The 27,864-nt window shown below is 41.9% G+C and overlaps 1 long non-coding RNA gene and 1 pseudogene across 1 annotated transcript; both read left to right on the top strand.

The window, feature by feature from the left end:
- The first annotated feature begins 13,123 nt into the window (after positions 1 to 13,123).
- LOC102762169 lies at positions 13,124 to 14,888 on the top strand (annotated as a pseudogene).
- Positions 14,889 to 16,824: 1,936 nt separating this feature from the next.
- On the top strand, positions 16,825 to 19,187 carry LOC107183193. The gene is made up of 3 exons (XR_001513976.1): positions 16,825 to 16,898; positions 17,081 to 17,146; positions 19,037 to 19,187. It is a non-coding gene; the product is annotated as an uncharacterized LOC107183193 (long non-coding RNA).
- Positions 19,188 to 27,864: the final 8,677 nt, after the last annotated feature.

The following is a 27,864-nucleotide window of genomic DNA, read 5'->3' as shown; positions in this document are numbered from 1 at the left end:
TCCCATAAATTTAAATTTAGATTTCCGAATTCTCCTTCCGGGCTCCACACATGATCTACCTTAAAATGCTGATTACTAGATATAGCCATGATTGTGAAGGTGACTTTGTTTCTATTAACTGAAACAGAGAAAAAAGTATCATAGTGGGCCAATGATAACTGACAGGTGCCCATCTCTCCTGGATCATTTGTGACTCTATGAAAAGAACGCAATCATAAAGGGAATTCAAGGCTTCTGTACGTCATTAAAATTTGTGTTTTAGAGAAAACGCATTCAACTTATTCTCAGATAAAACTGCAAATAAGTATGGCCTAGGAAATTATGATCCGTCACTGAAACAGTACTTGTCAACTTCACAAATCCTACTGCAGTGAAAGAGCGTCAACACCAGGTGGCAGCATTATATCAGTAAAGATGCTCAGAACTTGAAACGGAAGTATTTTTATCAAAAAAAATGTCTTGGCACAGTATCAAATCAACCTACATTTCTTCTAGATCTCTTCTTAGCTGATTAATGTCTTTCAACTTTCTTTTTAATCTATTATTAGTACTTTAAATCTATTATTATTGGAATATTCAGAGTTACCAATACCTTGGGAGTTAAGTGGTGTAAAATTGCATTAGGGAAATTTTTAATGACATTTTTTATCATTTTTAAAAAAAATTTAAACATATTTTACTGATTTTTTTACAGAGAGGAAGGAGAGGGATAGAGAGTTAGAAACATCCATCAGCTGCCTCCAGCACACCCCCTACTGGGGATATGCCCGCAACCAAGGTACATGCCCTTGACAGGAGTTGAACCTGGGACCCTTCAGTCTACAGGCCGATGCTCTATCCACTGAGCCAAACCAGTTAGGGCTTTTTTAATTTTTTTAAAGACTCTATTTTATTTATTTCAGAGAGAAGAAGGGAGAGGGAGAGACAGAGACAGAGATAGAAACATCAATGATGAGAATCATCAATCGTTTCCTGTATGCTCCCTATTGGGGATGGAGCCTGCAACCTGGGCACATGCTCTGACCAGAAATCAAATTGTAACCTCCTGGTTCACAGGTCGATGCTCAACCACTGAGCCACACCAGCTGGGCTTTAATGACATTTTCTTAACTTTATTTTTATTGTTGATGCTATTACAGGTGTCCCCATTTTCCCCATCTTTGTCCACCTTCCCCTGCCCCTCATCCTTCTGGCCATCACCACACTGCTGTCTGTGTCCATGGGTTATGCATATATGTTCTGACTAATCCCTTCACCTTCTTTCACCCAGTCCCTTACCCCGACTTCTGACAGCCATCAGTCGTTCCATGTATCTATGCCTCTGTTCTATTTTGTTCATTAGATTCCACATATACCTGTAAGTGAGATCATATGGCATTTGTCTTTGTCTGACTGGCTTATTTCACTTAGCATAATAATGACCTTTTTTAAGTAGTGTCCTCACTTATTATCAACCAACTAGAGGCCCGGTGCATGAATTTGTCCACTGGTGGGGTCCCTCAGCATGGCCTGTGGGAATTGGGCTGAAACCAGCATCCAACATCCCCCCAAATCCAGGAATTGTACCTCCCTATACTCTGGAAATAAAGCCCACATTCGGCTCTCAATGGTAATGCTTACAAAACTGGTCGCCAGACAACTGGAAATCAGTCTCTCCTGCCTTCCCCTGCTTCCACTGCCCATCCCTGCACCTCATGCTGTTCTTCTACTCAAGTGATTCTTCACACATAAACTCTTCTTATAAAGCTGACAATGATATACATCCAAGTTTCTATAGATTCTAAAAACTGGCTCCCAAAGCCTTAGCCTGGGAAAAAGAAAATATTTATTTCCACTTGCACATCCCTGCCCTGGTCCAGAGAGAATTGTCACTTGTGTGGAGGAGAAAACTCGGCCCTGTCCTAGATAAACAAGATTAATAATAGACTCAAGTTTTGCGGTCAATGGGGCTTTTTAAAAAGGGACATTGAACTTGTTCCTTTGTAAGTCTGAGCCCGTTTAACTCAAACATATATTACTATCAGAATAGGTTCCTTATATTTGTGGGCCTTGATTGATTTTTCTCCTGTAACTTATGTTTCTAGTCTTCCCTGCCTCTCCTCAGTGGGCTAACGTGTTCCAGGACTACATCCTCAAAGCACAGATCTCTGCAGAGATACTCCTCAACGCGACAGTGACAGCGCCTGTTTTTAAAAAATAAAGAATTCTTCATTTGCATGACTTAAAGACTATCATTTATGGCAATATTATCTGGGACCAATAACTCAGTGTCAATCATATGGGTACAGGAATTTGACTTACATTGGAGCTCCATTTTTGCTAAGATGGCAAACATGCAATTTTCATAAATGTGGAAGTCCTTCCTTTTCATTGGTTGTATCTAAGTTTGGGGGAGTTTGTATAAAGCCAGTATCTTGAGAACTATGCTCCGTGGTTTCTTGTCATCATCCATATCCCCCAGGCTGCACCCAGCTGCCCCAGGCGCTGAGAGGAGCCACACCTCTACGGGTTGAATACACCATCTGGAAACCCTAACAAAGTGAGTCAAAGTTGGTGGAAGTTCACCAACTTTGTGCCAATGGCATTTTCCCCCTGAACGGAACATTAAGTGGCCTATCCAATTCTGATTAATTTAATGAGTGAGAAAATCTCTACCATAGATGGGGGCGAGGTGGGGGGGAGTGTCATTCTGTTGATGCTATAACGACTAGTATCTATCATTTTCTTGTGCATGTATTTATCCTAGGTCAGTTTGTAACAGAAAACTAGTTATAACTCATCGTTATTCAATTCTCTTTTTTTTACATTTTTGTGTTTCTAAATAATTAATTTAGATTTAGCATATACTTACCTGGCTTTAAGGTACACTGGTCTCTATGCCATCGTCCCAGTTGGGTGGGTGTATTATTCCCAATGTCAACACTATGGTCTTTATAGGACATTTTTGTGCCTCCTTTCTTCTCCAATCCACCCTGTAGTACGCCATTCTGTATTTCCCTTGTGGTGATGGCAGCAGCAAAGCATACTATGGGCTCTGGGGCTAAGTACTAGATGTGAATACCGGCTCTTCCCCTTACTAATAGGGTAATCTTGAGCAAATTACTTGTGTTATCCTCACCTTAGTTTCTTCTTTTGTAGAATGCGGGAATAATAGTTCCTGTTACATTGAGTTGTTTAAAGGATTAAATAACATAATGTGTATTGAACACATAGAAAGGTATGTGGCACATATATAGGCCATTTTTAAGATTTCCATTAAATCGGTCACAAAACAGACCATTCTAAAAGGAATCGTGGCCTTAGCTGGTTTGGCTCAGTGGATAGAGTGTCGGCCTGCGAACTGAAAGCCCCTGGGTTCCATCCCGGTCAAGGGCACGTACCCATGTTGTGGACTCTATTCCCAGTGCGGGGGCATGCAGGAGGCAGCCAATCAATGATTCTCTCACATCATTGATGTTTGTACCTCTCTCCCTCCCTTCCTCTCTGAAATCAATAAAAACATATATTTTAAATTAATCATTTTTTCTCACATTATTTTATAAGCGTACTACATACTTGCCTTGGCTGGTTGTGGATCAGTTAAATGAACGTTGTCCCATGCACCAAGAGGTCACCTAGTCAATTCGGGTCTGGATACATACCTGGTTTTCAGGCTAGATTCCCCAGTAGGAGGCATGCAGGAGGCAGCGGATTGATGGTTCTCTCTCATCAATGTTTCTCTCTCCCTTTCCCTTCCTCTCTCTAAAATCAATAAAAACATATGTTTAAAAAGAGTACTACACACTTATATAGTTGTTGTTTTTGTTTGTTTGGGGGGATTTTTTTTGTTAATTTGTTGTTTCTACAAAGACTGGCATCCAATGACTAGTTGCTAAACTAGCAAAATTCTATAGAAACAAAAACAGGGCCAACGTAAACTTTTGTAATTAATCAAAATAGTAATATGATTCAAATTCCATATTAGTACACCAACGAAATCTCTATTTCTGAAAGCTTCATCTTAAGAAATCTTTTTCCAATACCCATTCTCACTAGATAGCAATGCCCATATATACAAGTGTCTAAATATAAAAAGACCCACATAAAGGAAAAGTCAAGAGGAGGGATTACCCTTTTGACAAAGACCCTAAGGAATCCTAATTCGCAGGATAAACTCCTTTGATATTTTGGATTCTGACTCTCAGGGTTGCGAGATACAATGTTGGAGGTTATTTCCCTTCTGAAACCTCCTATGAAAAAGTCACCGATCAGAGCAAGCAAGTGCTCCTTAGCCAAGTAACTACCTGTGTGTTGATTTAAAATCCTTCCAAAGATAACCTCTCTGCTGTGAAGAGGCCTCCTTAGCCCTAGGCATTTCATTCATCATCCTGAGCTTTTCCTGAAAAAAAAGTTGGCTGTTCACCTCTCTCTAAAGATCAAATCTACTGTGTTCGAGACAAATTGCTTCCTTCTTAGAGCTTTAAAAAGAATATTTACTTCTAAGTCCTAATGAAGATATATTACTTCAAAGGCCACAAAATAGAGGTCCCAGATAGAGGTTCTGAGTGAATCCTAAGCAAGGTCAGCAAGGTTGTAGCCATAAGAGGATTCTGCTGCCTTGAATCAATCCCCTTAAAGCATTCCTCCAAGCTCTCTGCACCGTGCTCACCAGCAGCCTTGGAGGGTCAAGGAAGGGCCACCCATTGGAAATGACTTGCATCTCTGATACAGCAACAGAACGACGACATGACTTTTTTTTTCCTTAAAAAAGAATAATTCTCCATGGCTTTCATACACTATATTCAGAAGGGAAGACCAAATGGCAGCATAAAATGCATTCCACAAAAGATGTAATAATCATTCTCTTTACTCAAGCCCTTAGAAGGGAAGTGGCTAAGAGTATCCTCCCAGACAAAGAGATACTCAGAGAGACATCGAGGTGCAGAAGAGCTTAAACCTTCACTCCATCAAGTACAAAGACACCTCTTTAAAGGGCAGGTACCAGCTCCCTCTTTCCTCCCAGAACCTCCGAGCGGTGTACCTCCCACTCAGAGGTCTTCACAGCAGCTTTATGAAAAGGTGAGGGGAAAGTGAGGTATGGAGATGCTGAGCGATTTTCAAAAGACCACTCAGCACGACAGTGCAGATAAGGAAAAGGGTGTTTCTTACACTTATAGCTACATTTCATTTTATCCAACACAAGAACTACTAGATGACCACATTAGCACAAATTTTTCTCTTTTTTAAAATATATTTTTTATTGGTTTTTACAGAGAGGAAAGAAGAGGGATAGAGAGTTAGAAACATCAGTGAGAGAGAAACATCGACCAGCTGCCTTCTGCACACCTCCTACTGGGGATGTCCCCGCAACCAAGGTACATGCCCTTGACCAGAATTGAACTTGGGACCTTTCAGTCCGCAGGCCGATGCTCTATCCACTGAGCCAAACCGGTTTGGCACAAATTTTTCTTTTTAAGAAAGCCAGCTGAAAATGTAATGTGGAAAAGCAAAATATCCTCTTAACAAGGGTCTTGATTGTCCTCAAGATACTCCAGGCCACAGTAATCTCTCCTGGCTCTGGGGAGCACAGATTCAGGTCCAGTGGTTCCCATACTCAGCTCTGTGGAGCCCCGTGTAGGGCACACAGGAGGGTAAGAAGAGCCCAATGGAACTTTTCCACCCGACTTCAACCAGAGCAGCTCTAAGCTTATCTGCTTCAAGGGGTCCATAACTTTTTTAATATATATTTTTATTGATTTCAGAGAGGAAAAGAGTGGGAAAGAGAGAGAAAGTGAGATAGAATCATTAATCAGCTGCCTCTGGCATGCCCTGCACTGGAGGATGGAGCCCACAACCGAGCATGTGCCCCGACCGGGAATCAAACCGTGACCTCCCAGTTCATAGGCCGATGCTCAACCACTGAGCACACTGGCCAGGCCATTCCTTTTAAATATATTTTTTAACAATGTTGTCTAATCCTAGTCATTTAAAACTGAAGGAACAGAAACCAGAGAGACGTACTGGTAAAAGAATGAGTGATGGAAACCGATATTAAAGCAAGCAGCTAATCCCTGGAGCCAAAGAAAGAAAGGGAGTGAACTTGGATTTGTCCCAGGACCCGGGTAAACGGGCACTTTCAAGAGGTGATTCCTCCTACACACGTAATACAAACCCAAGATGGACCTTTGTTGATTGACTTCACATTGATTGGTCCCTCTCCTTTGAACGTCACTTTCCTTTGTAACAGTGCACTACCAAATGGCAGCACAGCGACTGATATCTTTAATCATAAATACATTTATCCTCCTGCAAATTCATCTCACTGGTTCTTTTTCTTCTCTTTCAATTCTGAACTCCTCCTCCTTGCGTTGACTACCTCTTCAAACCTCAACCCTTCTGTGAGGTTTTCTTCGGAATTAGTAAAATCACTTTGCAACCACACAATTGTATGCAAATTGTATTATCCAAAAGCATCAATGCAATCTTGCACCTGTGGCCAATTTTGTTTTGTGACAAACTCAGGAAAGAATACTTCAAGCCCTGACTGGTTTGGTTCAGTGGATAGAGCGTCGGCCTGCGGACTAAAGGGTCCCAGGTTCGATTCCGGTCAAGGGCATGTACCTTGGTTGCGGGCACATCCCCAGTGGGGAGTGTGCAGGAGGCAGCTGAATTGATGTTTCTCTCTCCTCGACGTTTCTAACTCTCTATCCCTCTCCCTTCCTCTCTGTAAAAAATCAATAAGATATATATTTTTAAAAATAATACTTCAAATAATACAAGAGATAATAGAAGACTGTTAGTTCCCTTCACCTCTTGGAACAGTAGAACCAGATGATACAAGGAAAAGTGTTCAAGAAGCCATTCAAACCACCACCACCTTCACAGAGCAGCATCCTTACACCCTGACAATAAGAAGCAATTTGAAAGGCATCCAGAGATAAATTTAAATAAAATTGTCCTTCTGCCTCCTCTTCTCAGTTCAGTAATCCCATTTCTACAGTCTGTCCTCATATTTTTACTTTCTATTTTTCTTTGTTGTCGTGTGACCCTTCTCTATGCTCCTCGTGGTTCCGCATATCCCCCTCTCATCTTGAAACATCACGTTGTCCACTATATTCCCATAAGGGTCAGGACATGGAATAACATTTTTCTAAGCTCCCACATACTATATTCCTAACTGGGCATCTGAGTTGTTTTTTTCCAAATTACCCAAAACCCTACCAGCAAATAAATATTGTTGTTAACATTTTGGTGTACTGTGTATTCTCTCGGTGTTTTTACTATGTAGGCATATTGATAAAGAGATAGATGATAGATAGATAGAGAGATAGATAGATAGATAGATAGATAGATAGATAGATAGATAGATAGATGATAGCCTTATTGCTCAAGTTCTTGTAAACTTTTTTATTCGACAATATCTTTGGGGCATCTGTCTACATCATTAAAATAGATTGAGCCTGCTTTCATGCTTTTACAGCAGCCCATCATCTGAATGCAATAACTTATTTAAATCCAGGATGAGTTCTGCCTTCTGAGAAGTTGCTTCCTTACACTTGCCAGGAGCCAAGTCCAGCATGTCATAATTTCAAGAGTTTCATCAAAAGGTTGATGAGACTTGGGGACTCAACAGGGTTGAGTCACACATATAGTCACCTGTTGGGAATAGCTAAAGGCATTTCCCCAAACCTGAATAGGAAACTGATTGTGGCTGCCAGACAAGTTAAAGGGCATCTTAATCTACCTGCTATTGCCTCCTACTGGCCAAACACCTGAACAGCCATAGGCTAATTCCCTCATTCTGACAATGCTTCTGTACCCTTTGAAACCTTACCCTTTAAAGTTTATTATCTCTACGTTGCCTTAGGACAAATTGTGTTAATAAAAGCAAGGGTCCTAGGCAAGGAGACAGTCTTCAGTTCGTTTAGCTGAAGGTCCTCTGACCCCCAATGGCTTTCAAAATTATATCTCGTCTCCAGACTCTTTATTAGTCTCTGGATTCCTATGTCATCTATGCACAGCCCCTTTTCCAGATTCCTGAACCCTTCTTGATGCTGGGACAAGAACCCCGGCATACACTAGTTCGGGGTGTTAATTGTTCCAACGATTCCTAACTGACCTCCTTGTCTGCTTTCCCTCTGTAACCCACAATCCACATCATGGCTGGCCTTACTGTCCTGAAACACAGGGCGGATCATGCTATTCCTTTTCTTACAATCCTTCTACTGCTCTTTGGGTAAAATCCAAACTCCTTCCCAGACCCTCCCCAAACCTGTCTCTATTCTAGCTTTCCTGCTCCATTCCCAGGCCCCACACCCCATCTCTTGGAGCATGTAACTTAAACTTCTCACCATTTCCTGCTCATTCGGTGGAAAAAGCAAGCTCCAGGGCTCTCCCTACTACCTATAATGCCCCTCCCCACCTTGTCTGTTCTCTTTTAAGATCCTCCTTTGTGACCTTCCACGCCACCAGGAGAGTTAGTTGCTTCCTTTTCTCTGTGTGTAAAACCTCTATACAATGGCACTACAATATTGTTATAATATTTATGTTCATGCTTACCTCTCCCACAATTATGACTTCATCCCTAATGTTTTGGATAGTGACTGCCACTCAAACAATGCTTGTTGAGGTGAATTCAATCCCTCAATCTGTGGGCTAGGTTTACAACAAGTTGGGATAAAGCATTCAGTTCTGCTTAAATTCTAGCCCAAGGATCAACTGTACTTCCACTCATCACAGTTGCATGCCTGATTCATCAGTGGCAATTAAAATTGCTACTCTATTTTTCCCTCTCTAACGTCCAGCTTGAAGGTAACACCCCAGATGCAGGAGACAGAGCCTTAAGGATAGTATCATTGATATTATTTCAACTCTTCCTACTAGTAGGAGGGAATGATGAATTCAGGCAAGATGTCCAGCATTCTATTATCCTATATAATAAAAGGCTAATATGCAAATTAGCCGAACGGCAGAACGACCAGTCACTATGACACACACTGACCACCAGGGGGCAGATGCTCAACGCAGGAGTTGCCCCATGGTGGTCAGTGCACTCCCACAGGGGGAGCGCCACTCAGCCAGAAGCTGGGCTCACGGCTGGCCAGCACAGTGGCGATGGCAGGAGCCTCTTCCACCTCTGCAGCAGTCAGACATACCCCAAGGGGTCCCGGAGTGCGAGAGGGCACAGGCCAGGCTGAGGGACACCGCCCCCCCCTCCCCCCCCAGTGCATGAATGCTATGCACCGATCCTCTAGTGATCTATAAACCTCCTGGAAAGAGGCACCAGCTGTAAGAGCAGTCAGTGCTGTTACAGAAAACAATAAAAGTTTGCCAACAACACATAACTAACATTTAAATGTAAATTTTCAAATGTGAAATATCTCATTAATTTTACCAGTCCATTTCCTTTTTCCTTCCCCTCCCAAGAAATACCACACAACTTTCTGCTGAACAGAATCAACCAAGAAATACCAGATGACATCGTCTTAGAAGGTGTTTCCAGGAAACCAGGGGGAGAAGTTGTCCAGAAAACACTGGCTTCGGTGATATCAATGTGTATTTTCAGTTTCCTTTTAGGACTTCTTGGTTTAGTGGAGCGTGCTGCGTCTTTTTCCCCTCCAGCACTGCAATAGGAATCCTGTCTGGTTCTGCTTTGTTCTGTGCTGTTTCCATTCTGTTTCTGATGGCCACTGATTTATCGGACGTTTGACCTCCTAAGAGTGGTTTACATGGAGACTGAAACCCAATCAAGACAAAATCAACACTGCAATAAAGTAGATCTAAACCAAAAAACTAAACGTTGCCAACTTAAAAATTCTTTTCTTAACAAACCACTGAAGACAGTGATCTCAGACTTCCCTTGAAAGTCAAAGAGAACCATTTTTCCTTTATTTCCCACTTTTTAAAGGAACTGTCACAAAGAAATCAAAAAGTGCACCAATCATAACTGACAGCTCGAACACGTTTCACAAATCAAGCCCACCAATGTCACCAGTATCTAGATCATAAGCAGCACCCCCAAGCCCCATCTGTGTTCAGCCTGCCCCCTAAGAAACTCCTACCCTGGTCAAACTCTAGATTAGCTTTGCTATTTTCCAACTTCACATAAATGGACTCATGCAGTGTGTGCTCTTTTGTCTGGTTTCTTTTGCTCCAAATTACTGGTGGGATTTATCTTCGTCTTCTCAGGAGGCAGCGGTTTGTTCACTGTCAATACTATATAAGAAATGCCTTTCTGTGTTTGTTTATTTGTTTCAGGAGCATCTAGACAAACAATTGTTCTGAGGAAAGCAGGTTGAGGCACATGGATCCCAGTGTTAGAATATAAAGGCTTTAGTCAAAAGAGGGAACAGTGAATAAGATGACCTTTTGAAATAGCAGGAAATCAATTGTTAAGAAGCAGCTGTTTGAGGGAAGAAATGGAATAGTAAAAAGAGCTCTGTGAGATAAGCCAGAAAAACAGTCTTGGAAAGAAATGCCCAGAACCGAGTCGGGGACCTTGGTTCAAAAGAAAAGAAAATTTGGCCTCTGAAAAGGTTTTGATTCAGGCTGGCTTTGCGCTCTTCAGCAAAACCTTTCTTCCTCTGCCTGTGAAGTTCTGCCCTCAAAGGCCAGTTGGTCTGAAGGCAGCAGCTCTGTGAGGGAGCAGGACTTGCCACACCTTCTCACACATTGTATGATATTTGACTGAACAATTCCTCGCCTAACAAGGCATTTGCATTCTCCTTCTACCTTTTAAAAACACAGGGTATCAAAAGCTCTCTGTGTGTTTTCGATATTTCCATTACCGTGAACTATCACTTTGTGAAAGTTTGTAACTTACTAAATTGTTGTTACCAGCTGGTTCTGATATTTAAGATACTGAGCTTTTTACTAGTGCTTCAGAAAACTACCTGCATTTAAAACATAACTTACTTTCATTTCATTATAAAGATTTTTATTAGCGCAATTATCAAAATGGCCCCAGAAATACTGATTAATGCCATGTTATGAAAATAAAACTATCCCTTTCTTCCCCACTTAAAAAAAATTCACACAAAACTTTCACTACTAAGAAAAACCTCATTCAAAGTTATTTACTACAGTTTTTAAAAGATATTAATTGATTCCAGTGAATTTGAAAAGTATTTATTCTGTGGCTCTAAGCTTTCCTTTAATCTTTCTATTTACAGAAGGTTCACTAAACCTATCACAGATTTCCAGGATGCTGGCTTTAAATACCGGTATTCATCAGGAACAAGAATAGAGGTCTTGGAATATTTACCAGGGGTATTAGTAAGAGAGAGCAGGAGTGGTCTGCCAGCACATAGATAGTTTGAATTCTAGTTTTACAACCAAACCCAACACTCATTGCACTAAAATATCTATACTAATAAAAGGTTAATATGCTATTTAGACCGGATAGATTGAACATCTTCCGGTTGTCAGGTCCTCCTTCCAGACAAAGTCATGGTGGCAGGGGCTGAGGAAGAGGCAGTTAGGGGTGATCAGGCCAGCAGGGGAGGGCAGTTAGGGGCAATTAGGCCAGCAGGAAGTGGTGGTTAAGGGTGATGAGGCAGGCAGGCAGAGTGGTTAGGAGCGATCAGGCAGTCAGGCGAGTGGTTAGGGGTGATCAGGCAGGCAAGCAGAGGTGGTTAGGAGCAATCAGGCAGGCAGGTTAGCAGTTAGGGGTGATGAGGCAGGCAGGCGAGTGGTTAGGGGCGATCAGGCAGGTAGGCAGAGGCAGTTAGGAGAGATCAGGCGGGCAGGCAAGTGGTTAGGGACAATCAAGCAGGCAGGCAGAGTGGTTGGGGACGATCAGACAGGCAGGCAGGCAAGTGGTTAGGCGCCAGTGGTCCTGGATTATGAGAGGGATGTCCGACTGCCGGTGTAGGCCCAGATTGTGAGAGGGTGCAGGCCGGGCTGAGGGACCCCCGCCCCATGCACGAATTTTGTGCACTGGGTCTCTAGTAATAAATATTTTTCAAAAGGGTTGGGGGGAGAGGAAATCATACAAACAAAAGGCTAATCTCCAAAGATATAATTCTGAGTTTTAAAACCATCACCTAAAGCAATTGCCTGGGAAACTTGTTTCTTAAAACTCTGATGCCCGAGCCTTATATCAAACCTATAGAATCAGGATCTGTAAGAGTAGGGTATTTGTACAAGGTCACTGAGTAATTCTGAGACAACCAGGAAAGTTTGAGAACCATCATTTAAGAAAATGACTGGTCTCTAAAACAAGATTCATTAACCACTAGGTGGTGCCAGGTTATCAAAGATGGAACTTTCTGGAACATGTATTTTCCTTACAGTATGCAGTGTACTCATTTTCTTTTTCTCTCTCCACATGTACCCAAACTTTTAGAAAAGGATAATGTCACACCAGAATAAACATGTGACTCAGTATCAGTTTGGCAGTTTTTCCTTGAAATCATTTTGGTTATGACAGGCAAGCTTGTTCTGAGGGACTCGGGACAGTGTTTCAGCACTCCTGCCTTAGCACCTTCTTTTCTGGCTGCAAATGTGAGAAAGAAGGAAATCCACTGGGAATAGTGCCTGGTCAGCAATGAATGGCTGGATAAGAGAGAATGAAGTGACAAGTTCCTGAAAGCCATCTAAAACAATGACTTCAAAAATATAGCAGAATCATCAGTTTACTCATTTCTAACTCCCACTGCTTTTGTGCAAAAGTATTTGACAACTTCTTTAACAGTTTGATCCTTTCTTCTTTCTCAGACTTGTTTCATGTTAAAAAAAAATTTCTGTGTGGATGATAATCTCATTTCAAAATTTTTCCAAAGAATACATGTGTTTGAAAGTTGCTTCACATGCAGCCTTACATGTATTTAAATACTTTTTATTTATAAATGTGCTTTGAACAGAAATGGAGTACAGCTCAGCAAGACAAATAATGCAGTTATTCTATTAATCCTACAAGTATCTATGGAGTAACTGTATGGTAGCAGGCACTGTGTTATATACCAGCATAGAAATACAGGGTTGAGCAAAACAAACAACACAGAAGCTTTCATGTACTTGCATTCTAGTTGGGAGAAACATCGGGGGAAAACAAAGAAAGTAAGTAAAAGAGCAAAATAATAACAGATGACAACTCTTTTTTAAAAAAATGAAACAGACCATTCAGGTAAGGCCCTCCAGAGAAATGGCTCTGGTACCCAGGCCTGAAGTGAATGTATACAGTTGTGAGCCAAAACTGAGCAAAAATAAGCTAAACAGCCACCTGAAAATTGAGGAGAAAGTAGCAGAGAAGGATGCCAAGAAGAAGGAGCTCCATAAAGAGCAACTGAGCCAGGCCAATGCTCCTGCCTCCAACCACACCATGGCAACGATGTGGGTGCCAAGGAGGAGAGCCTGGGCTCAACCAATAGTGCAAGATCTGCAGCCAAGCAGTCTACCAACTAACGGTCCTTGGGGAAGACCCATACCCACACAAGTTCCATGGAGATGTCTCACTCACTCACTTCATCCAAGAACAAAGTCAACTGCAGCCTAGGGACCACCTGAGGGACATCACCTTAAAGGTGACAGGTGGGATCCATGACAAAAGAGCTTCTGGGGAAAAACTCATCTTCTATGACCTCTTAGGAGAGGGGGTCAAATTGCAAGTTATGGCCAATTACAGGAATTATAAATCAGAAGAAGAATTTATTCATGTCAATAACAAACTATATTGGGGAGACATAATTGGGGTTTAGGAGAACCCTGGGAAAACCAAAAAGGGTGGGCTAAACATTATTTCCAATGAGAAAGCACTCCTTGCTTGCATATGTTACCTCATCTTCACTTTGGCCTTAAAGGCAAGGAAACACGATATTATCAGGTACTTGGACTTGATTCTGAATGGTTTTATAAGGCAGAAATGTATCATCTGCTCTAAGATCATCACATTTATAAGCAGTTTCTTGCTGAGTTGGGATTCCTAGAGATTGAAACTCCCATAATGAACACCATCTCAGGGGGAGCTGTGACCAAGCCCTTTATCACCTACCACAATGAGCTGGACATGAATTTATTTATGAGAGTTGCTCCAGAACTCTACCATAAGATGCTGATGGCTGGTGGCATTGACCGGGTTTATGAAACTGGATGCCAGTTCTGGAATGAAGGAATTGATTTGACTCCCAATCCTGAGGTCACCACCTGTGAGTTCTACATAGCCTACACAAGCTATCACGAGCTCATGGAAATCATGGAGAAATTATTTCGGGGATGGTGAAGCACATTAACAGCAGTTACAAGGTCACCTACCATCCAGACGGCCCCAACGGCCAAGTCCATGAGACTGATTCACTCCACCCTCCAGAGAGTCAGCAAGATAGAAGATACTGAGAAAGCCTTGCAGGAGAAGCTACCAGACACTAACTTCTTCAAAACTGAAGAAACTCTCAAAATTCTTGATGATACTGGTGTAGAAAAAGCTGTTGAATGCCCTCCACCTAAGACAATAGCCAGGCTTCTTCATAAGCTTGTTGAGGAGTTCCGGGAAGTGGCACATATCAATCCTACATTCATCTGTGATCACTCTCAGATAATGAGACCTTTGGCCAAATGGCACGACTCTGGATATGACTGAGCGCTTTGTCATGAAGGAAATATGCAATGCCTACACCAAGCTGAATAATCCCATGTGGCAAGAACAGCTTTTCAAAGAACAGGCCAAGGAAGCCAAGGTCACTGGCAATGATGAGGCCACGTTTATAGATGAAAACCTATGCACCACTCTGGAATACGGGCTGCCCCCCACAGCTGGCTGGGGCCTGGGCATCAGCCGAGTCACCATGTTTCTCAGAGATGCCAATGACATCAAGGAAGTACTTCTGTTTCCTGCCATGAAACCCAAAGACAAGAAGGAAAAGGTAGTAATTGCTGATACACTGGAAAACACAACAGCTGGCTCTTCTGTCTAGAAAATAATAATTGCAAGTCACATGATTCAGGTATCTTTGCAAAAGGTCAAGGACTGCAGGGAATTCTTGTATATTGCTATCTACTTGACTATTGTAGTTCAGTCACCAGAAGAGGGAAAAAGAATTAAGAATTCCTGTTTTACTCCTTGTTATTAGATAGACTGTCTCTAAAGAACAAGGAGGGGGAAAAGAAGAGAAAATAAGAAAGAAGAGAAGCAGGAGGAGGACAAGGAGGAGGAGGAGGGAGGAAAAGGAAGAGGAAGAAATAAAGGAAGAAGAAGGAGGAGGAGGAGGGGGAGGAGGAGAAGAAGAAAAAATCTATATATATAAAAGGCTAAGCAACCATTTAACAGTCTGACTGGTATCTATGACACGCAATGACCACCAGGGGGCAGATGCTCTGACCAATAGTTATGATGCACACTGACTACCAGGGGAGCAGATGCTCAACGCAAGAGCTGCCGAGCTGTGGTGACTTGGCAGCAGCAGTTCTCAGGTGACACACCACGGAACCAGGGAGGACGGAGCCCGGGATGCATCACCTGAGAACCACCCTCGTGCAATCTGGGACCCCTCGGGGGATGTCGGAGAGCCAGTTTTGGCCCTATCCCTGCAGGCTAGGCCGAGGGACCCCACCTGCCAGAGGGACCCCACTCACTCTGCCACAGTGCCACCCCAGGTGCAGCTGGCCAGGGAGGGACTGCAGGAGGTTGGCTCCAGGGTGTGTCCTGCCTGTCTCACACAGTCCTATGACCCCACCTGCCGGAGGGACCCCACTCACTCTGACACGGTGCCACCCCAGGTGCAGCTGACCGGGGAGGAACTGCAGGAGGTTCCCGTCTCACACAGTCCTGCCTTGCCAGCCACCATCTAATTAATTTCCTTTCCATGTGCACTAATCTGTGCACCGGGGCACTAGTTAAAAATAAAGCAGAGTGGCCCTAGCCGCTGTGGTTAGAGTGTAAGGGCACATATCTCAGTTGCAAGCTTGGTCCCAGACCCTGGTCCGGGCCCATGCAGGGGGCAACTAATCGATGTGTCTCTCTCACATTGATGTTTCTCTCTCTTTGTCTCTCCTCCGCCCTTCCACTCTTTCTAAAAATCAATTAAAAAGATATCCTTGGGTGAGGATTAATAAAAATAAATAAATGAAGCAGAGTGATGTATAGTTTCTGCACAGGTGGAACTGTTTTTGACAGGGTGGTCAGGAAAGGCATCCCTGAGGACGTGACAGTTGAGCTAAGAGTTAATGGTGACACGAAGAGCTGGAGGCCCAGCTATCTAGGTGGAGGGCAGTGCAAATGCAAAGTCCTGGGGGCAGGAACAAGCCCAGCATGTTGCAAATCAGGAAGAAAGCCAATACTGGGGAAGCGTCAGCCAAATGAGGTTGGCAACGTGAACAAAGACCTGGTCAGAGCCATAGATCGCAATTTAGATTTTATTTTTTGTGACATAGGAAATCATCAGAAGGTTTCCAGGAGGAAAGTAAGATGACCTAATTTTGTTTTCCCCCCAAGATCATCTGGGCTCCTGATTGTAGAGGGACACAGCTGAATTTATAAGGTGCCCATAGTAGGCTTTCAGGTTGAGGAGATGCCTATAGAAGGCCTCAAGTTCCCTTATTTGTCTGAGTAGTACCCATGTGGTTTATGAAGAGTTGCCTAACCAATGACTGTGCTACATATCCATACATGGAATGGGAAGTCGGCTTTAAAAAAAATTGGGCACAAATTACATAATCAAATTATTACTGTATTTATAACTTCGTCACCAATCATATGTGCGATATGTATCTGTCCACATCATGCAAAATCTCTGAACTTTCATTGCTGTGGCTGTTAATAATAAGGCAGTAAAATGAGGGTTAATATTTACTAAAGCTGTGACCCGTAACTCAAAGTTTCTAAATCAGCAGAAAGTATTTTTACCAGTGATCAAAAGAACCTCGGGCTAACTTTCCTCAAAACAATAGCTTCTGATTTTTTTCTAATTTATTTCTTCAACTGTAAGGTTAGAAAGCAGAGAGAAAGAACAGAGCTTTGCTGAGGGCCTTTTCTCAACACCGTTTTGCAGAAAAGAAAACTGGAATACGGGGACATTAACCCTTGGCGTCGGAGGCTCCTGACACGGTAGGCTTGGGGTGGGATCAGAAGCCAGCTTTGTCTTATGCTGAAGGTGTGCTCTTCCTTCAGTGCAAAAACCTGGAGTGCAGTCGATAGGAAGAGAGAAGAAAGACTTCCATGACAGACCTGAGAAAAGTGAGTGGTGGGTACTGCTGTAAGCTTCGTGCGGGGAGACTAAGAGGAGCGAGAGGACTGGGGGAGGCCGGAGTGGGGGTATGGGAATGTGATGGCAATAGTTTACAGGGCTACCAAATACAGTTTTGAGCTCTTTAATAGTGTCACCTACCCTACCCTACCACTATTCTTTCTTATTTCTTCTGATAACAGCCCTCTTAAATATATTAGGCCATTACCCCAGGAAGACCCTACCATACTCTCTAAGTCCCTCCTGATCACTTACTAAAACTGAAGATGCTCAAAGTTCCATTCATTTAGCTCAAGCAGTTAACAATAGTTCAGATTTAATTTCCCCTGGGAAGAGCTATTAGCTTCTTACCCTATTAGTAATATGAATATCGGATATGAAGCAGTTCGCTATTGCTGAATAACAAACTACCTCAAAACCTAGGAGTTTAAAACAATTGTTTATTATTTCTCATGAGTCTACAGGTTGGCAGGTAGTTCTACTGACCTAGTCCAATTAGATGTTGGGTGGGCTCAGTCCTGTATCTGTAGTCAGGTAACAGGTCATCTGAGAGCTGAGTGGTCTTTGATAGATGGAATAAATCAACTCTGCTCCATGTGGTCTAATGCTCTGATTCGGCCATATTGTCATGGTGACCACAGAGAAACCAGAGAGGAAGCAGAAACATGCAAGGCTTCTTCAGGTCTCGACTCAGACTGTTACATTATTTTTGTCACATTGTACTGGCCAAAGCAAGTCACAACACCAGCCCATCTTAGAGTGTGCAGAGACTACAAAGTTATCAGGCAAAGGGTATGGATACATAGAGGCCATTAAATTAATTGAAAGCATCAATGCCTTCGATCTAACACAGGGTGAAAGAGCAAACTTCAATTGAAAGAGTAGAAAAAGGGAGATAAAGAATAAAAGTGATTTGCATTCCCAGGAATCTCATGCATGGAAATCTCCTGTTCTATTATCTAGTCTTGACCTCAAGCAAATTGTACTCTTCCTTCTCATTTGTAAAACGTCATCCTAATATTTCCTACCCAAGAAAATCATATCCTCACATACATATTGGTTTACAATGGTCTTAGATTGAAATTAACTGCATACTAAAAATATTTAATCATCTTAGTTCAGACAATTAGATTATTGTTTGATACAAAGTAAGTACCCTTTAATGACATTTTATCCTTCTTCTAATTAATGCGCAACTTTAGTGTTTGCATTAATGACATGGAGGAACAGCTATAAAGGAGGAAGAATTTAAAAAGATCAACTTCCCTGTGAGTTCACTTTCTAGCCTGACAGATTTATCATCAGTAAATATTTATTGAGCCCCCGTAGTGAGGAAAGATCCATGAGGAAGACATTATAAAACATGTTGTAAAAAAAAAAAGCATATTCTGATTATAGAAAGCACAGATGAGACAAGGGTGATAAAATATTAATAACATTTAACAACGAATATCAAAGTTGTTAACTTAGGTAAGTTTAATTTAAATAGTCATAAACTTAAAGGAGTAAACTGAAGACCATTTAGGGGAAACTGGGGTGGAACCTAATATGCTCACCACCTTCTCGAGTGAGGAGAGACGTTGGGATTGGAGTGAGACAGGTCATCATGAGTAAGGGGTCAGTAAAAGTGACCCCACACCAGCATCAAGATAAGATAAAGCTCCTGAGGAGAGAAGGTAATATTATCTTAGGAGTTACATACAGTATCTCCACGTGGTCATTTGCTGACCCACAGATGTGGGTTTCAGGTGTGGTTGAGCCGGTCCAGCTGAGCACACTTGGAAAGAGAAACCTTCAGAAGAGCAACAGGCCAGTGGCGGAAAGGGCTGTCACTGGCCAGATCAGGAGTCAACTCAAAGTTTCTTCCTGGCACTCCACAGAGTTCCTGAAGATCAGCTGGCTTCTAGAAGATGTGGAGAAGACAGCAGTCCCTGCCAGCAAACAGTACCCAGCAGACAATCCAACCTCAAGTTCTGATCTGGAAGACTATGTTCCCCGGAAAGAAACTGAAAATAGATACAGAACTGAAATCGTAAGTGACAGGTCTCTGACCTGGAAAAAAAAAACAGTTGAGAGTCGAATGCTGCCTCTTTCCTTTCTATAACGTCTTTTTGGAATCTGTAGGACAGAACATCTCCTTGTGCAGGAGGTCTTTGGTTGCCCCTGGGGGCATTTTTCTTGTTTATCGTCAAGGGCTTGGCCACAAATAAGAGTGGTCCCGCGTGCTTTAATGTACTCTGGAACAGCCTGACAGGGTGCATTTTGCCTGTAGGCTTACTGCATAGAAGAACTGGCAGAGTTTGTGGTTTTTCATGTTATACGAGCTGAAGAAAGAGAAATCAAGAGGGAGACATGAGCAATGCCAGCAAAGGCTTAAAAAGCGTGGTTGTTGCCCTAGCTGGTTTGGCTCAGTGGATAGAGCGTCGGCCTGCAGATGGAAGGGTCCTGGGTTTGATTCCGGTTAAGGGCACATGCCTGGGTTGTGGGTTTGATCCCCAGTGAGGGGCATGCAGGAGGCAGCTGATCAATGATTCTCTCTCATTGTTGATGTTTCTCTCTCTCTTACCTCTCCCTTCCTCTCTGAAATCAATAAAAAAAAATATATATATATATTTTTTAAAGTGTGGTTGCCATCTGGGACACAATTCGTTCAGAATTCGGTCTTTCCCAGTGAAGGGGAAAAGGGTTCAGAACACACTTGCCCTTTCACATTTGCCGTGTCAGCTCTGTAAGTCCTGGTTTTAAGTTCCTTTTCATCTAAAAAGATGGGTTTGGTTTTAGGTTACATTTCTTTGATTTCCTTGTAAACAGACACTACGAGTTAGGCTTTGGGTTTTTTAGCTTTTGCTTTATTTTCTAGTTTAAATTTTGTGCAACTATTAGCAGAGTACTAAGTACATGTATTTATTTTTTAAAATTCCTCTAGAATTCCAACTACAATTGCTTAAATAAGCCTCAAAGAATCCTATCATCAAAGGAAAGAGAATTTTATGGGAGGTTATTCGGCTCAACCCAGACCAGGGGCAATAAAGAGAAAACCTCCAGGGAGACATGTGAACGCACCAACACTGTCACGGCAGACACTGTGTGTGAGGCGTGATGGGAACAGGAAATTCACGATGAACTGTAAATGGGCTGAGGGGACTAGGAGCCATGTGCTTTGTTTCTCTGGGAGAAGGACTGTGTGTAACAGTGGAAAGATATGTGGCTTTGGAGTCCACAGATCTTCCTCAGAATGCCAGCTCTGCTGCTGTTTAACTGAATGTGTGGACTAGGAAAAGAGACAATGTCTCTTCAGTTTGGCTTTCTTATCTCCAAACTGAGGAGAAATATACCTATTTCCTGGTGTTGTTAGGAGGTTATAATAAAGTTCCCTTCCACTCTTAATCTTCCTCCCTGAGAACCTAATCAGAATGGAACACAGTCCGCCAGAGAAACAATCTAAGTCTCTGAATCACCAAACCCCAACCTACTCTGCAGAGCTTTCCCGGGTGCATGGGGCAGATGTAGAAGTCAGGTACGAGGTTACCCGTGGTCTCAACATAACATCTGACCTGCCTGGGCTAAATGCTCACTCTGGCTATGGTGGAGTTGGTAAGCTGTGACTGTGTTTCAGACTCAGCTTTCTCACAAACAAGCTGCGGACATGGCTTATGTTCACTAAGCTCTCTCTCGGTGCCTCTCCGCCTTCTCTTCTGCAAAATGAGGATAACCCTCTACGAGATCATGTCCAGCATCGCACACAGCATGACCTTTAAAAAACTCGTCCAACTTGTTACCCAATTGGGTTATTTTCTGCATTTTTTCGGTAACGGGTAGAGAATATTTTTCATTTGGTTATTAGTCATGTGCATTTTTTCTTACATAATTTGTGTGCTTTTGACCTGGCTTACATCTTAAGAGATCCTATGAGCTAAATTCTCCAGACTAAACGAGCACAGACCGCACCATCTCAGTCACCTCTTCTGAATTCAGCCCATCCTCACAGTCCTTCACTGTTTCAGAAAAATCGCAGGATGGTCACTAACTTGAAGGAATAGAATCAACAGTAACAAAGAAACATATTAGTATATGAACTCCTTCTCTTTGCCTATCTTTAAGAGGTGATAGTTCAGCCCAGCCTGCATAGCACAGTGGTTGAGCATCAGCCTATGAACCAGGAGGTCATGGTTCAATTCCCAGTCAGGTCACAGGTTTGATCTCCAATGTGGGGCGTGCAGGAGGCATCGGATCAATGATTCTCTCTCATCATTGATGTTTCTATCTTTCTTTCCCTCTCCCTTCCTCTCTGAAATCAATACAAATATATATTTTTAAAAGATGGTAGTTCATGCTCTTCTGAAGGCCTATAGATTCTGAGAGAATCATAATGATTAGTCTTCTTTGTTATCACCGTTGTTACAAACAAGGGCAATAACCACCTAAAAAACATGAGTTCAGGATTATCAGGAAGAGTAAAGGGAAAATACCAGAAGTCTTGGCCCAGGACTTACATAGACATGTATTAAAAATAATAAAAACACATGTCTTCAAGAGGGACAGTGATGATCAAATGCATCATTTCTAAATAAGTTTCTAATTATATTGCTTAAAATGATTAGCCAGACATAAACCCTAACATTTATGGTCAATTCATTTTCAACAAGACGGTTCAATAGGAAATGAACAGCCTTTTCAATAATAGCACCCTGAAAACTGGCAGAAGTGTGAAATGCCAGGACAACATGCAAAAGAATGAAGTGGGACCCCTCCCTCACAACACGAACAGGAAGGAAGTCAGGGAGGATTAAAGAACTAACACTTACATACATGCTAACACTATAAAATCATTGAAAGCATAGAAGTAAATCTTCATGACCTCGGGTCAGGCAATTATTTCTGAGGTACAATGCCACAAGCACATGTGATAAAAGAGAAGACTGATAAATTGGACATTATCTAAATGAAAAGCTTTTGTGCTTCCAAAGACACCTTTGAAAAAGTAAATATTTGGAAATCATATATCTGATAAGGGACTTGTATTCAAAATATGTAAAGGGTTCAACTCAATAATAAAAAGACAAATAACCCAGTTTGATAATGGGCAAAGGATTTAACTAGCTTTTCCCCCCAAAAGATATATAAATGGTCAATAAGCACAGAAAAGATGCTCAATATAATCAGTATTAGGAAAATGCAAATTAAATATATAATAAGATACTGCCATCCACTAAAATCGCTATAATCAAAAAGAAAAAATGTAAGCGTTGGCAAGCATATGGAGAAATTGGGACCCTCACCCATTGCTGGTTAGAATATAAAATGTTGTGGTAATTTTGGAAACAGTTTGGCAATTCCTCAAAAAGTTAAAAACAGCCCTAGCTGGTTTGGCTCAGTGGATAGAGCGTCAGCCTGTGGACTGAAGGATCCCAGGTTTGATTCTGGTCAAGGGCACATGCCCAGGTTGTGGGCTCAATCCCCAGTAGGGGGTGGGCAGGAGGCAGCCGATCAATGATTCTCTCTCATCATTGATGTTTCCATCTCTCTCTCCCTCTGCCTTCCTCTCTGAAATCAATAAAAAAATATATATTTTTTTTAAAAGTTAAAAACAGCAATTTCATTCCCAGGTATATTACCAAAATTATTGAGAATATATATCCACACAATACTTGTACACAAATTTCCATAGCAGCATTACTTATAATATCCAAACTGGAAACAATCCAAATAGCCATCAACTGAAGAATGGATAAATAAAATGTGGCAGATTTATACAATGAAATATTACTTGGTCGTAAAATAGATGAAGTACTAATTCATGCTACAACACGGATGAAATTTGAAAGCATACTAAGTGAAAGAAGCCAGTCACGAAAGATCATATAGTTTGATCCCATTTGTATGAAATGTCCAGAATAGGCACTTTCTTTCTCTATAGATGAGCTATGGAATGTCTCATCTATAGAGACAAAAAGCACATTAGTAGGTTGGTTAGTGGTTGTCTAGGGCAAAAAAGGGGAGATGTAGGGGAGTGAGGAGTAATTCCTAATGGGTGCACAAGGCTTCTTTTCAGAGAGATGAAAATGTGCCAAAATTAACTACAAATGGGTAGTCACAAAACAGTCCTGGTATGCAAAGCATAGGAAATATAGCCAATAATATTGTAAAACTATGCGTGGTGCCAGGTGGGTACTTGAAATGTCATGGGGACAATTTTGTTAAGTATATGATTATCTAACCACTCGGCTGTACCCCTGAAACTAATACAAAATAATCTTGAATGTACACTGTAATAGAAACTTGAAATTTAAAAAATATTTGCTAAGAGCCTGGCCAGCATGGCTCAATGGTTGAACATCGACCGATGAACCAGGAGATCATGGTTTGATTCCCAGTCAGGGCCATGCCTAGCTTGCAGGCTTGGTCCCCAGTAGCGGGTGTTCAGGAGGCAGCCAATCAATGATTCACTCTCATCATTGATGTTTCTATCTCTCTCTCCCTCTCCCTTCCTCTTTGAAATCAATAAAAATATATTTTTTAAACTGCTAAGAGAATAGAACTTAAATGTTCCTGCCAAAAAGAATTAAAGAGAAATAGGTGGAAAAAAGAGAGAAACTATTCTAAAATTAGATGATGGTAGTTATGTAACTCTATAAAAACATACTAGGAACCACTAAGTTATACACTTTAAACAGGTGGATTTTATGTTATATAAATATCTTAAGCTGTTTTTAAAACCTTCAAAAATAGTTATTTTAAATAATGCCCTATGGTTTTGTTTAAATGTTGGTAACAATAATGGTAACACCTCCTGAGTGCTTATTACAGGCCAATATTCAAAGTCTTTACAAGTATTAACTAATTGACTTTCCCAACAAACCTATTAGATACATGCTATTATTTTCCCCATTTTACAGATTAAAAAATTAAAGCTATTAAGTGGCACTGTAAGAATTCAAACACAGAGTCTGTGCTTTTAAGTAAAATATGCACTGGCCCTGGAATCCAAGAACAAACTATGAGGAGGAAATCCCTGATTTTCAGAAAATGGGGGAAATCTATATAATAAAAGGCTAAGTGACCATTATGGCAGAACAACCAGTCACTATGATGTGCACTGACCACCAGGGGGCAGATGCTCAGTGCAGGAACTTCCCCCTGGTGGTCAGTGTGCTCCCACAACGCGAGTGCTGCTCAGCCAGAAGCTGGGCTCACAGCTGACAAGTGCAGCAGTGGTGGCAGGAGCCTCTCTCTTCTCTGCAGCAGCACTAAGGAGTAGCGAGCTGAGCAGTAAGGAGCAGCGAGCAGGCAAGCAGTAAGGAGTGAGAGGTCCCGGACTGCGAGAGGGTGCAGGAAGGGCTGAGGAAATCTCCCCCGCTCCCAGTGCACGAATGTCATGCACCGGGCCTCTAGTTTTAAAATATTGTATTCATGAGAGAGCCTAAGAAAGTTAATGCCTAAGAGTAAAAAATATATATATATATTTTGTTACTGCATACGATACCAATGGAAAACGAAAGATTGTCGATTGTGTGATTGTGTCCCTCTCTTGTCCTGGATGAAGACAATAGAAAACTCTTGCTGGGAGTCCCTGGCATGGGTTCCATTCTCCCCTGAGTGACAGGAGAAGGAGTTCCGCAGAGCAGCACTATGTGAGCAGGAGCCAGATTACCAGGTCAGGAGTGGAGAGAGAGGCAGGAAGGCAGCCCTCATTCTGCCACTTATTATTCATGTGACTTTTGGTAAGTCACCGAACCCCTCTCAGCACATAGATCTATGACACCAAAGTGTCTTTATCAGATGCTTCCCAGGGTCCCTGTTTGTTTCATCACCTATCATCTAGTTTCCAGAATAGTCTCAAAAACATTTTGGCCAGTGTTCTGATTGCTCCCAAACAAATCTTCCTCAAACCTGTGTCATGGATTTCTCCAAATATGTCTGGTTTTCTGTCAATGACTCCAGCCCCTGAAGCTCCCCTAGGCGGGAGAGAACAAAAAAATGTGTATCTTTGTACTTCGTGTTGAATGGTAAGGTCTCTTGAAAATAATAAAAATCTATTCAGTGAATGTTGGATATACTTGCAGGATGATCAAATGATTTTGACAGTTCTTTAGAGCAAAACATAATTTTGATGATGCTAAAATGTTCACTGTGATTATTACTGGGGGCTGAGAATTACAGATGATTTTGTAATTTTCTTCTTTATATTTTGTGCATTTCATTTTATAAACAAATTGTGTGTGTTAAAAGCCTTATGGCACAACAGTAGAAATGCAGTTAATGTCACTGAACTGTGTATATATTACCATGATAAAAACAATACCAAAAATATCTTTTATGGGGGTATTTTAAAAATCATATGACATTCATAAATATTCCTCTGGAAAGAATTGCCAATTTGTATAAAATCAAACAAATGCAGATTATACAACAACTACTATGCCATTTGTCAGAATATAATGGTATTTAAATCAAAGAACACAGTTATTTTAATCTGCTAAGTCTAGGGCCAAACTCTTCTGTTTTACTAAACACCAAAGTTGGGTGGTTAAGTGTTTAGAGTAGTGTGAGGGAGTCAGCTCATTCTGGCTCAAAACAGCTAATTATCAGCATCTCTTTCCAAAGTTCTATTCAGTGGCATCATGTCTGTACCTTACATCAGCCATGCTGGGAGTATTTTCACTCTGGACACTGGCAAATACTACAAATCAGAGCTCCCCAACCCAGGAAAACCAGCTTAGCAGCATACCACTGTTTAAATAATAAATATATCAATAGACAGAAATTTACATGCACAACATTTTTTAAATCAACTATCTCAACTCATTTTATAAATTTAAGCAAATGTTATTGAGAGCAGTGGAATAGACTTGCCCAAGTGAGTTGTGGGACTAGAATAAGTATATGGGTCTTCAAATTTCTTTCCCTTAGATCACAAACACCAAATGCACAGAAAGAAAGATTGCTTTAAGTCTGCTACTGCTGTGTTTACTAAAACGGCTGGATCAACTTGCTAATCTTCCTGGAGGCACAGCTCCCTCTAAAGTCACCAATTGCTGCAGTTACTAATAGTTTTCTGTCCAGGGAAACACAGTGTCTCTGCATCCTCTCAGAGAAGCGCTCACAACTTTAAGGGAGGAACAAGCCTCCTCTCCAATATTTACTGGGAACCACAGAGTAAAGGAGCTTGAGGCGAGGGGAAGGGACTTTAGATATGATCTGGTCAATTATTTAGACTGGAATATTCCATGGTGCTTGGCGGGGGCATTAACACCAATATCAACATTCCTAGTTCCACTTGCTCTCCCTCTGAGATTAGGTGTTCTGCAGCCACATGCAGACACACAGCTGATGTCACGTTCAGAAAGGAAATCCTCTCTCTCAATTATAGCATAAGTGGTGGCCTGGTGCACAAATTCTTGTACACTGAAAGGAAATTAATTAGAAGAAATATTTTAATATCGCTATTCTCCCTTTCTCTATAATAGAAGTGTCAACCAAATTCACAATCGACAATGACAGATCGAAACACTCACATGCGATTGGCGCCAGCAAGAGCTTTATATGTGTCTGCATGCACGAGTCAACTTAGCCTTTTTATTTATATAGAATAAACTTGCTTAATTAGACCTGCTTTCTGATGTAGCTAAACTTTTTCCAGCCCAGTGAAGCACCCCAACTTCTCTTTCAGGTCATTGTCAGCAACACAGCAGTAAATATCGACATGAAACACATTATTATTATAGTTCACGCAGGGAGTACAAAGGGTAAAATATTTAACTGCATCAGTGTTTGACTATATTCTGCACAGTGAGAAAACCTGAAGTCATTTTTAAGGTCCACCATTTCTTCTTTTCAGTTGGATCAAGTCTCTAAGCTTTCTAAATCTCTGTTTTCCGGCTAATGAAAAGAAAATAGGATTCCACCGAGTCTCCTACCTACATACTCCAGGACTTCTGTGAGGATCAAATGAGATGAGGCATGGGAAAATGCTCCACAGACATTTGGTTAAAGTGTGAAAAGTTTGCACCTGGCTGTAAAGCAAGTCATATTCCTGGGTGGAAGAAACTACACGGAGGCTAGTCATCACTAGGGAGAGGAAGTTAGGCGTTGCTATGTGACATCATTACCCGGCGCCCAGAGCAACCATTTCCGGGCTGGGCTGTGGGCCTCATTTTGCACCATGGGGTCTCAGCAGTGTAGGCTGCGATTTGGTGGTCTGTCACTGGAGGGGGTGGGGGGACCTGTGTCCCACTTGGGGGAAGCCAAGTGTTGCTTTGTGGGCGCCGGGTCTGCAATGGTGTTTCTCTGTGCGTGTCACAACATTGTAGATAGAAATGCACTGGTCAGATTCCCCTTCAGGAAAGAACTTACTGCCCTGCTGCAGGGAGTATGGCCAGCTGACAATCTTCCACAGTTAATCTCTTGGCCATCCTCAGCTTTTCAGCCAAACTCACTCTCTTCTCAGAGTGGGCCCAAGGCAATGACTGTGGAAATTGGTACAAAGGCCTGGCTATTTCCATCCATACAGTTGCCAAGCTTTGGTCCAAAACTCCCTGTTGAGATGGCAGAAAGTTTGTATCATGTCTGACCACTCCATCTGCCCAGTCCTGCTTCCTTCCCTTTCTTTTCAAAGGTGTAACAGTTGTGCCCAGATTTCAAGGTTCCCAAAAAGCCCACCAGGGAGCCAGCGAGTCCGATGCAAAAGCAAAGAGTCCTTCATTTCGCA

Source organism: Myotis davidii, unplaced genomic scaffold, assembly GCF_000327345.1.
Source record: "Myotis davidii unplaced genomic scaffold, ASM32734v1 scaffold159, whole genome shotgun sequence".
In the NCBI taxonomy this organism is placed as follows: Eukaryota; Metazoa; Chordata; class Mammalia; order Chiroptera; family Vespertilionidae; genus Myotis; species Myotis davidii.
Note: the sequence above shows the minus strand (reverse complement) of the source record. Positions and strands in the feature narration are given on the sequence as shown.